General features: G+C 34.6%; 1 pseudogene; it reads left to right on the forward strand.

Annotated features, from left to right (window-relative positions):
* Nucleotides 1-2,903: 2,903 nt before the first annotated feature.
* Nucleotides 2,904-3,226, forward strand: LOC112925570 (transmembrane protein 14C pseudogene; annotated as a pseudogene).
* The last annotated feature ends 5,932 nt before the right edge of the window (nt 3,227-9,158 follow it).

Consider the following 9,158-nt stretch of genomic DNA (forward strand, 5'->3'; position numbering starts at 1 on the left):
ACTTCACATGCAGGCATTGGTGACTCCTCATCTGGTACTGATTAGTTAAGAGGAGGAGGATGCAGTAAAGCTAGAGAAAGGAAGAAGTTTTGATTTTCAAAAGTCTTAATTTGAGATAAAAGATTAAGAGGTCAGTCAGATTCAGTTGTTCTTACTATTAAAGGGGAGATAAAAATTTCATGAAATGGGACAATGGCAAAGAACAAGTGGAGAATACACAAGGACATTGGATAAAGATGGACCCCAGCAAAGGGACCCTGGATCCTTCACTATGCTTTCTCCATGCTTCACCCCCTTTGTGTTTAATTCCTGAGGACAAAGTTGAATACTAGGGAAAGTGAAGATTTGAATATAAGCAGGAACCATGCAAATTTTCACAAGTTGTACTTAGGATGAAGACAAGGCTTAAGTTTCCCTGTGAAGGAGCAGAAATATCTATGATCAGACAATAAATCAGAAGATATTTTACCCTGAGGTCAGTCTTCTGTCATGCATACCGTAAAGAGGGGTCGTGTGCTGACTTTGGCAGAGGATGGGTCAAAGTTCAGATATGTGGGAGACGGTGAGAAAATTAGCCAGTTTAGTTAGTACATATTTTGTTTATCACCGATCAATGAGGACGAAACAGTTCAGCTAATCATTTCTGAGGCAGAGAATGGGAATTTTGGAGGTCTGCGTTGCCCTGTCACAGGTAGATAAGGAGGAATCTGTATGTCTTATTTAAGTCATGCATGGTACGGGGTTCTTTGCAATAAGTAGTTTTCTAGAACATAAGAGTGGGGGGATTTCTTTTTTTTTTTAATTTTTTAACTTTGCTGTTTTCTAGGATCACAGGGCCTAAGTAAAGTTTAATGTTTTAAATAGATGCCAGTAAACCAGGAAAATGGTCCAGTATGATCAACATAAGACATGGACGTGGACTCTAAAAATGAAAAAAAGAGCCACCAAACAGCAGCAACAACCAGGAACAAAACAAAAATTCCTACAAGAACAAAATACTAGCCTCATTTATCTCCTAATCAGCGTTTCTATACAAGAAGCCTGGAAAGCAACAAGATACTAAGTAGTAGGCCAAAGATAGATAGTTTAACCAACCACATTTTATTTAATATCTACTCTATGAACAGTTTTGACCATGCAAGAGCTCAGAGAATATTGTGCCGTTGAATCCTTCTAGAAGGAATTATTAGACAATGAATTTTGACCAAGTAAGTAATTAGGTAAACAGTGGCAAAAGGACTGGGAATAAATATTAAATGTATTTGCCTATAGAAACAAAATATGGAGATTGAGATGTCAGAGTGAAATATAGATATTACATGTCTTTACTATGTAGAAATAATATAACTAAAGTTGGATAGGCAAGAGACAAAGGAAGTCAGAAATTAGATACATTTATTCTCACTTAATTTATTAAAAATAAATACTGTTAGTAACTAAAGTCAGGTGAGAGAGATGAGGGGAGAGATGGAAAAGGAAGAAGAAATATCTTAATTTTTAACCATTAGTTATAGTAGGGAACTTAGAGATGTATTTTTAAAAAGTACATGATTAAGGATCTAATATAAAATTATTATTATAAAGATAACAACTAAAGGAAAAAAACACATAACTTGAATAGCAGATAAACAACACACAAAAAAACCCAAATAAAATGGAATTTATAATGAAAGAAATTCTTTAAAATGACACTGAAAATGCAATACAATAATATGATGGGAAAAAGATGAAACATAACTTTTATATCAATAAGTCACCTTTTAAAAGGCTTATCTTTGTTTAACTTTTTAATTTTTTTAAAGGCTTAACTTAATTTTTTTAAGAATTATTTTATTAGCTTATCTTAGTGAGACAGAGAGAGAGAGCAAGTATGAATAAGTAGGAGGAGGGTAAGAGGGAGAGGATCTCAAGCAGACTCTGAGCTGAGTGCATAGCCTAACATGGAGCTTGATCTCAGGATCCTGAGATCAGGACCTGAGGTGAAATCAAGTGTCTGACACTTAACAGACTGAACCACCCAAGTGCCCCTGAATTTAGTTTTTAAAGGAAATGAATCTCCAGAATGAATTATACAACCTGATCCTATGGCACAGACTCATCTAAAGCAAGGCACTTCAGTAAGGCTGAAATTAGAAGAATTAAAAAGGGCAGAGCAGAAAATACACATAAAAATAGACCAGGGACTCCAGTCAAATAATATTAAGAAAGATACTAATACTGCAGAAGTATGTGACTTAAAACAGACATACTATAGTTACGAATATCTGTGCACCAAACATTCAAAACGCATAAATTGAAGGTGATAAAAGCAGAAACAGACATAAAAACACTAGTGGGTGACATGAAATCACCTCTCTTGGTCCATGCCTGATCAAGTGGATGAAAATAATTAAGTATATTGGATACTGAAATAACATAATTAATAACATAAGCTAATTAATAAGGTAATTCTGTACTTTATTAATTTTGAATAAACCTTGGAATATTTAGAAACATGGGCCATGTATGGGAGCCACCAGAAAATCCTTAATCTATTCTGAACTAAAAATAAATAGGAACCTTAGGTATAACCTTCTCTAATCACCATACAATGAAACTAGACAACCCAAAGGCCCTTTAACTTGGACTTTGTAATAATATTTTCCTAAAATCTAAATTGAAGAAGAAATAAAAAATGAAATTGCATTGTATGTAGAAAAAAATGTAATAAAAACACTTTAGAATCTATGGGATGTAGTTAAAACGGGGCTTATGGAAAATTCATCATCTTAAAACACTTAACCTCAGTAAAAAAAATGGAGTCATGGGGCTTGTGCACCCTTGTCGACTCATGCAGGCCTAGGGGAAAGTGGTTCAGTGCAGGCCTGGTGTATCCTCCTGTCCAGCCAGAGTGGGAGGGAACCATGCAGAAGGACTCTGGCCCACTAGTGCCTTCACATTGGATCGGCTCTGGCTATGCAGCACTGATTGCTTCTGGTGGGATCACTGGCTATGCAAAGGCAGGTAGTGTCCTGTCACTGGCTCCTGGGCTTCTTCCCCTTTAGCAAGCCTGGGTGCTTTTCAGCTGTCTCAGGATCTGAGGAACATTTGGGTTTTCCTAGCCACATCTGGAGCCTTAGCTGGCATTATAGGAATGAGATTCTATGACTCTGGAAAATTAGTGGGTGCCAGTTTGTCGATGGTTGCCAAACTTGGAATTACTGTGTTGAACATGCCCCGTCAGTAGTAGTCGTGTCCAGCCTGGACTCATGAAGAATTTAAAACTTCCAGTATTTTTAGTGTAATGAGAGAAATTAAGTGCAGCATTTTCAAGTATTTTGACATTTTACTTACAAAACAAAACAGAACAAAATGACATTGAACTTTCTAGGAGAAAAAAAATCAGTCATTATCATTACAACCTTAAAGAGGTTGCTGGTTTATAATCCAAGAGCTTATTGTTATATTCTCATATAGTTTGATTCTTATATGTTGATGTTATCTCTTCTTTCTGTATCTATAGGTAAAGTCTCAAGGGGTAAAATGTTAGGTATTTTCATTAACAATGTTAGGTATTAACATAAAGCCCCATGCCCTGCTCAGAATGGTGTGAAAAAAATCTTTTATGAGATTTAGGATTTCTGTTCTTTGGCTCATCCTAGAGCATAGGCCTACTTTGAAATTATGTCAAATGAAGTATCAATGAAAATAAAGTTTACCATAAATTTAAAAAATGGAGTCATGAATAGATATCCAATTCAAAATTTAGAGGAGAGAAAATGAAATTAACCTGAGGTAAGTAGAGGAAGTTTGATAGATTGAATACGTCTCACTTTTTCAGTTCTCTCTGTATATGTCCCCTGCCTCTTGCCCTTGTGCTCCATCATGTGGATTTCTTTGGCAGATGGGATGCCAGTAGATGAGATGCAACAGAGGCTTGCAGTGCACATGTGCAGCAGTGTAAACTCATGTGTATCTGCATTTGCCCTGAGAATAACATCCATCAGCTAGCCTGCTGGTTCTGGAGGAGAGACACATAAAGGAATGCTGCAGAAGCATCAGCTGGCCTGGAGGAGGATGAGAGACACATAGAGGAGAGCTGCACAAGCTATCAAGTGCATGACACAGAGCTGCTTCAACCACCACGACCTGGAGAGAAACTGTCCCAGGCAACACTGAAGTTCAAAAATGACAGTGCCATGAAGATTTTGTGGTTGTTTGCTATGTGGCATTACTAGGACAACACGAATGAATTAATTAGAAAATAGAATAATGGTGAATTTTATTTTTAAGCTTTTATTTAAAAAATGTCTTTAGCTTTTATTTATAAGCTTCTATTTTTAAAAAGCTAATAAATTGTTAATTTCATGCAGAGAAAGAGAGGAGAGAGAGAGAAAACCTCAATAGCAAAAGAACTATTAAAAGAGAGGAGAGAAATTTTGAGAAACAGAGGAAATTTAAAGCTCAATAAAATAACTTTGCTGTGATATCTGAATATATTTGTTTATTCTTAGTTTTATTTATTTATTTATTCACGATAGAGAGAGAGACAGAGACACAGGAGGAGGGAGAAGCAGGCTCCATGCCGGGAGCCGGACATGGGACTCAATCCCGGGACTCCAGGATCGCGCCCTGGGCCAAAGGCAGGCGCCAAACCGCTGAGCCACCCAGGGATCCCCCGATCTGAATATATTTGAAAATCTATGTGAAATATTTTATTTTCAGGAATACAAAATATTCCAAAACTTAGATGAGATAGAAAATTTAAACTGTTTCCATAGAAAAGAGCCATTTCCAAAAAACACCAGGCCCAGATAGACTCATAAAAGAAGTCTACTAAACCTTAATGAGTATGATAAGTTAATAATATTTAAACTTTTTCAGAGCATTAGAAAAAGAACTGAATTATTTTTGTAATGAATACAGATATCAAAATCTAACAAATATTGCACAAAAAAGAATACTAAAGCACAATATCTCTTATGCACATCAGTGGAAACATTCTCAATAAAACATTAGCTAATGGAATCCAGCAACAATTAAAATGCACCAGAAACAACTAGGTTCAATTGAGGAAATGCAAGGATGGTTTCATATTAGGGCCTCTATTAATATCCTTCATCATATTGATACATTTAAGGAGGAAAAAATAATATGATCAACAAGGCTCTGAAAAGGCATTTGATAAAGGTCAACATTGATTTTGGATTGAAAAACAATGAACAACTAGATATAAGTTACCTTAACCTGAAAATCTCACATCTTTATATCTGCCTATTTTTCCTGTATCTTTCTCAGCCCCCAAACCACATGTTACTTACTATAGAAATAAATTGCTGTGATTGTGAGAAAGGAAGGGATAGAATCAATCCCCTAAGCTTTGTCATATTGTGTGGGTTAGGGGTCAAATCTGGTGCCCCACTGGCCGAATTTAGCACACAGATATGTTTTTTTTCTGGCCAGCACAATATTGTTTTAAGATGAAAATCTTAGTGTCTGTGTGATCCTGTACTTTACCATTCGCTGTGGTCATCTACCATCTATTATTTTATACCAGATGCTGAGAAGCATCTGAGTTATAATCTCTGATGGAGAGTTGCCCGTGGCCATGTGTTTTCATCATTGGCTGTAGAAACCATTACCTTCTCCAGATCCATCTTTAAGAGCCTTTTCACCAGAGGAGAGCTATTAGCTTCAAAACTCAAAGTTTTAGATGATCCTCTAACCATGGTGAGAGATAATCCTTTTGAAGCCACTTTCTCAGGAGTAGGGGACCTAGACAGGGTGCGAAGGAGCATGTGTGGTTGTGCCACCTGTAACATATTTGACCTGTTTGTGAAAAGCTTTTCAGAAGAGAACCAAATGTTCCCCTTAACATTTACTTAAAAAATTAGAAAATGCGTTAGTAACAGCCTTATCTCCCAGATTTGCACAGGAAAGGACAACATGACCTTTTAAATATTCTTTTTTAGTTAATTCTTAGGATCAAGATTGAGGAAAGAAATTGCGAATAAATATTGGAAAAAAAATATGACTGTTAAACAGCCAAACCTGGAAGAGTGAGCCCCACAAAAGGGAAAGTAATTGATAGATGAATAATACAATGTGTAAAGATGTATTAGTGTTTTCATTATTTTGTACTATTTCTATTCAGTTGGAGCTGATTTCCATAGTAATATAGTTAGCTAAAAATCTGCCTTTGTATATAAGGTCTCCACAGAAAAAGCAAATATGAAAATGGCAATTTTTAAAACAATATTCTGTTTTTTGTTTAATAAAACTAATGTTTCCAAATCTGCTTTTATTAAAACACAATAAATACCATCAATTTTTGACATGAAATCTCATTATATACTGTAAATATTTATCACTTTCTAGGGGGAAGATTATGCAGTAGATGACTTCTCATTGATTCACTCATAAAGCTGAGTTAGAAGTGAAGCTTCTTTTTATTTTCATAAAAATAAAAGGAACTCAGAATTTGACATCCATTCCATTTGGACCAGCTAATCAGACAAAGCACAGATGGTGCACTTTTCAAGAGCATTTCTTTTAGCATTAGAAAAATTATAAAAGTAATGTTAATATAAAAACCTTCAAGGTAAAATAGAAAACAGACAATGCTATTGCAGAGATCACTTCCTCTCCTTTCTGGGATTTATTCTCTTACTAAATCTAAAGTTTTGGCATCAAATACCATATTTAAAGATGGGTAGAATAGTATAATTTATATCATTTTATGTTTATAGATCTGAAAAAGAAAATCCTTATACTCAGACAATAGCTTAAAGTGGAATACAAGACAATGTATGGTCTTGATGTCAAGAAGACTAGGGCTCCTTGGGGGAACAGTGTAGCTCAGTCATTGGTCAAATTTCTACAAACTTACAGGTTCTTGGTCATTGATCATTGATGTCAACAAAGCTGTAGATTTGTGAGCTCTGACATAGCTTTTGAGGGTCTGGTGGAAGCCACCTATGTATATACATCTAGAAAATTTTGTATATACATTCGAGTGGGTCACAAACCTTCTGAGAAGTCTCACTAAGGATCCGTGGATCACTGGTTAAGGGTCCCTGAAATAAATACCCCAAACATTTTAATCCATTTATTATTTGCTCTCGTACATTCCCTTTCTCTTTTCTAGAAATGTATGAATCATTGCCCACCTGCAAGTATTCTGATACTCAAAATCTAAGGTTGATTCCATCATTAAGAGTCTTTTACATATAATCCTACATTTTAGCTCCTAGTAGTAAATTTGTATTTTCAATCCCATGCCTTGGGACAAAAGAGAATAGAGTTAGACTTTATTCATTTTATCTCTTCTTCCTTCTAGGCTAATGATGATGGAGGAGGAAAGGAAGGTGAGATTCTATTATCTTTACTGAATAAAAAAAAATCAACTCATTTAAGACCTGGCATGTTAATTTTTGGATATTTGCTTTTAACCACTAAGTTATCCCCTTCTCTCCCCCCTCATACAGTGACACATAATGGTTTGGTGTTTTTTCTACTGTACCTAAATTTTTTTTTTTTTATTGAATAACACATGATGAAACTATAAAAAAAAAAAGTTAGCCTTAGAATATTGTTTTTTTTATTTTGACCATTAAATGCTTAATTCATGTTTTTAAAAAGTATAATCACTTAGTAGAGAAAACTTAACATCTCAGAGTACTCAAAGAGATTTTGATTTTTATGATCACTTTTGAAGATCAGAATTCTTTTTGTGGATGCAACTTGGTGGTGCAACTACTCATGTGCAGTTAAATAATTTTTCCTTTAAAGATAGTGGCTTTTCAATACTCAGTTGATGTATTTTTTAAAGGGAATAAGTATCCACTTTATGAAAGCTATTATTTAGTTAATCTGGACAAAAAGAAATAATATCAAGCATAACATCCCAGACTCAGCCAAAGCCAATTTCAAATACTGGCCTTCTCTATTCTTGGCTATCATGATTATAGTGTTACAGTCAGACTCCAGGACTAAAAATAATGAAATGTGTTGGTCTTGAACTTGATGCCTAGAATATCATTCTTAAAAGAGAGTCTCCTTGAATGTGTTCTGGGGAAACTGGGTTAAGATAACAAACTAAGAGTAGGTAGCTAACTTTCCTCCAGTTCATCATTTCTAAAAATAATAAATATATTTTTTAAAGGATTAAATAATTACTGTGTTAAAAATTTTAAAGAAGTCATCAGTGAAGCAGAAATATTAAGAAATTCCTGAATAAATGGAAAGAAGATAGAGTTGGGTACATGGCAGAAATTGAACTTGAGATATTCAGAAGCTTGGACAGTTGCTTTATAGAAGTTCAAAGCTAAGAATCAAAGATTCAGTAGGTAGAGGGGGCACAAGGAAATGGCGAAGGTGATAAATTGGGAAAATATATTCTGAACATGTGGGTAGCTTACATTTTCCCTTCTGACCTGACTTAGTAGGACAAGATAAAATAGCAAATGACTGGGAGAAGCTGATGAATATCCAGGTATATGGCAACTTTTAGGAGGGCCTTAGAATCTTCCACAATTAGAACAGCAATTCCAGGCACTCTAGCTAGAAGTATATGCCAACCCCCATCTTAATATCACTGCTGGATTGATATTTATGAATCAGAGTAATTGAACAAGATAATTTTCCCCAAGAGACTTTTAAGATGACATCTGTATGCATACATACATATATACATATATATTTTAGAAAAGTCATATTTTTCATTGAATAGAAATCCAAAAATTTGAGAGCAATCTTACCTAAATTTTGAAATTCTAATAGAAGAGAAAAGAAGGAATGTAGAAGAGGAAATTATTAAGAAAAACAAAGATAGAAGGTAATTATGAAGAAAGAAAGAAATGATTTTTCAGCTTTTGAGATACTCTTCATATTGAGCAAAATACATGCAGTAATTTTTTACTTTATGGATAAAACTTTAGAAACATTGAGGATAATGAGAAAATTTAAACTTTCCAGAAAGATGAAAACAGGTTTTCTTCAAAGAAATGAAAATCTAATTGGCATCATACCTCTCATCAAAAACAATCTATATTAGAAAACACTGGAGCAAAATGTTGACTAATGCTATTTTCATCTAAAAACCCTGAGATGCACATACTTAAAAGTGAGTGATACGGAAACATCATGTAACAATATGCTAAAATGGTTTTAAATAAATC

This window comes from Vulpes vulpes, chromosome 11 (genome assembly GCF_048418805.1).
Source record: "Vulpes vulpes isolate BD-2025 chromosome 11, VulVul3, whole genome shotgun sequence".
Classification (NCBI taxonomy): domain Eukaryota; kingdom Metazoa; phylum Chordata; class Mammalia; order Carnivora; family Canidae; genus Vulpes; species Vulpes vulpes.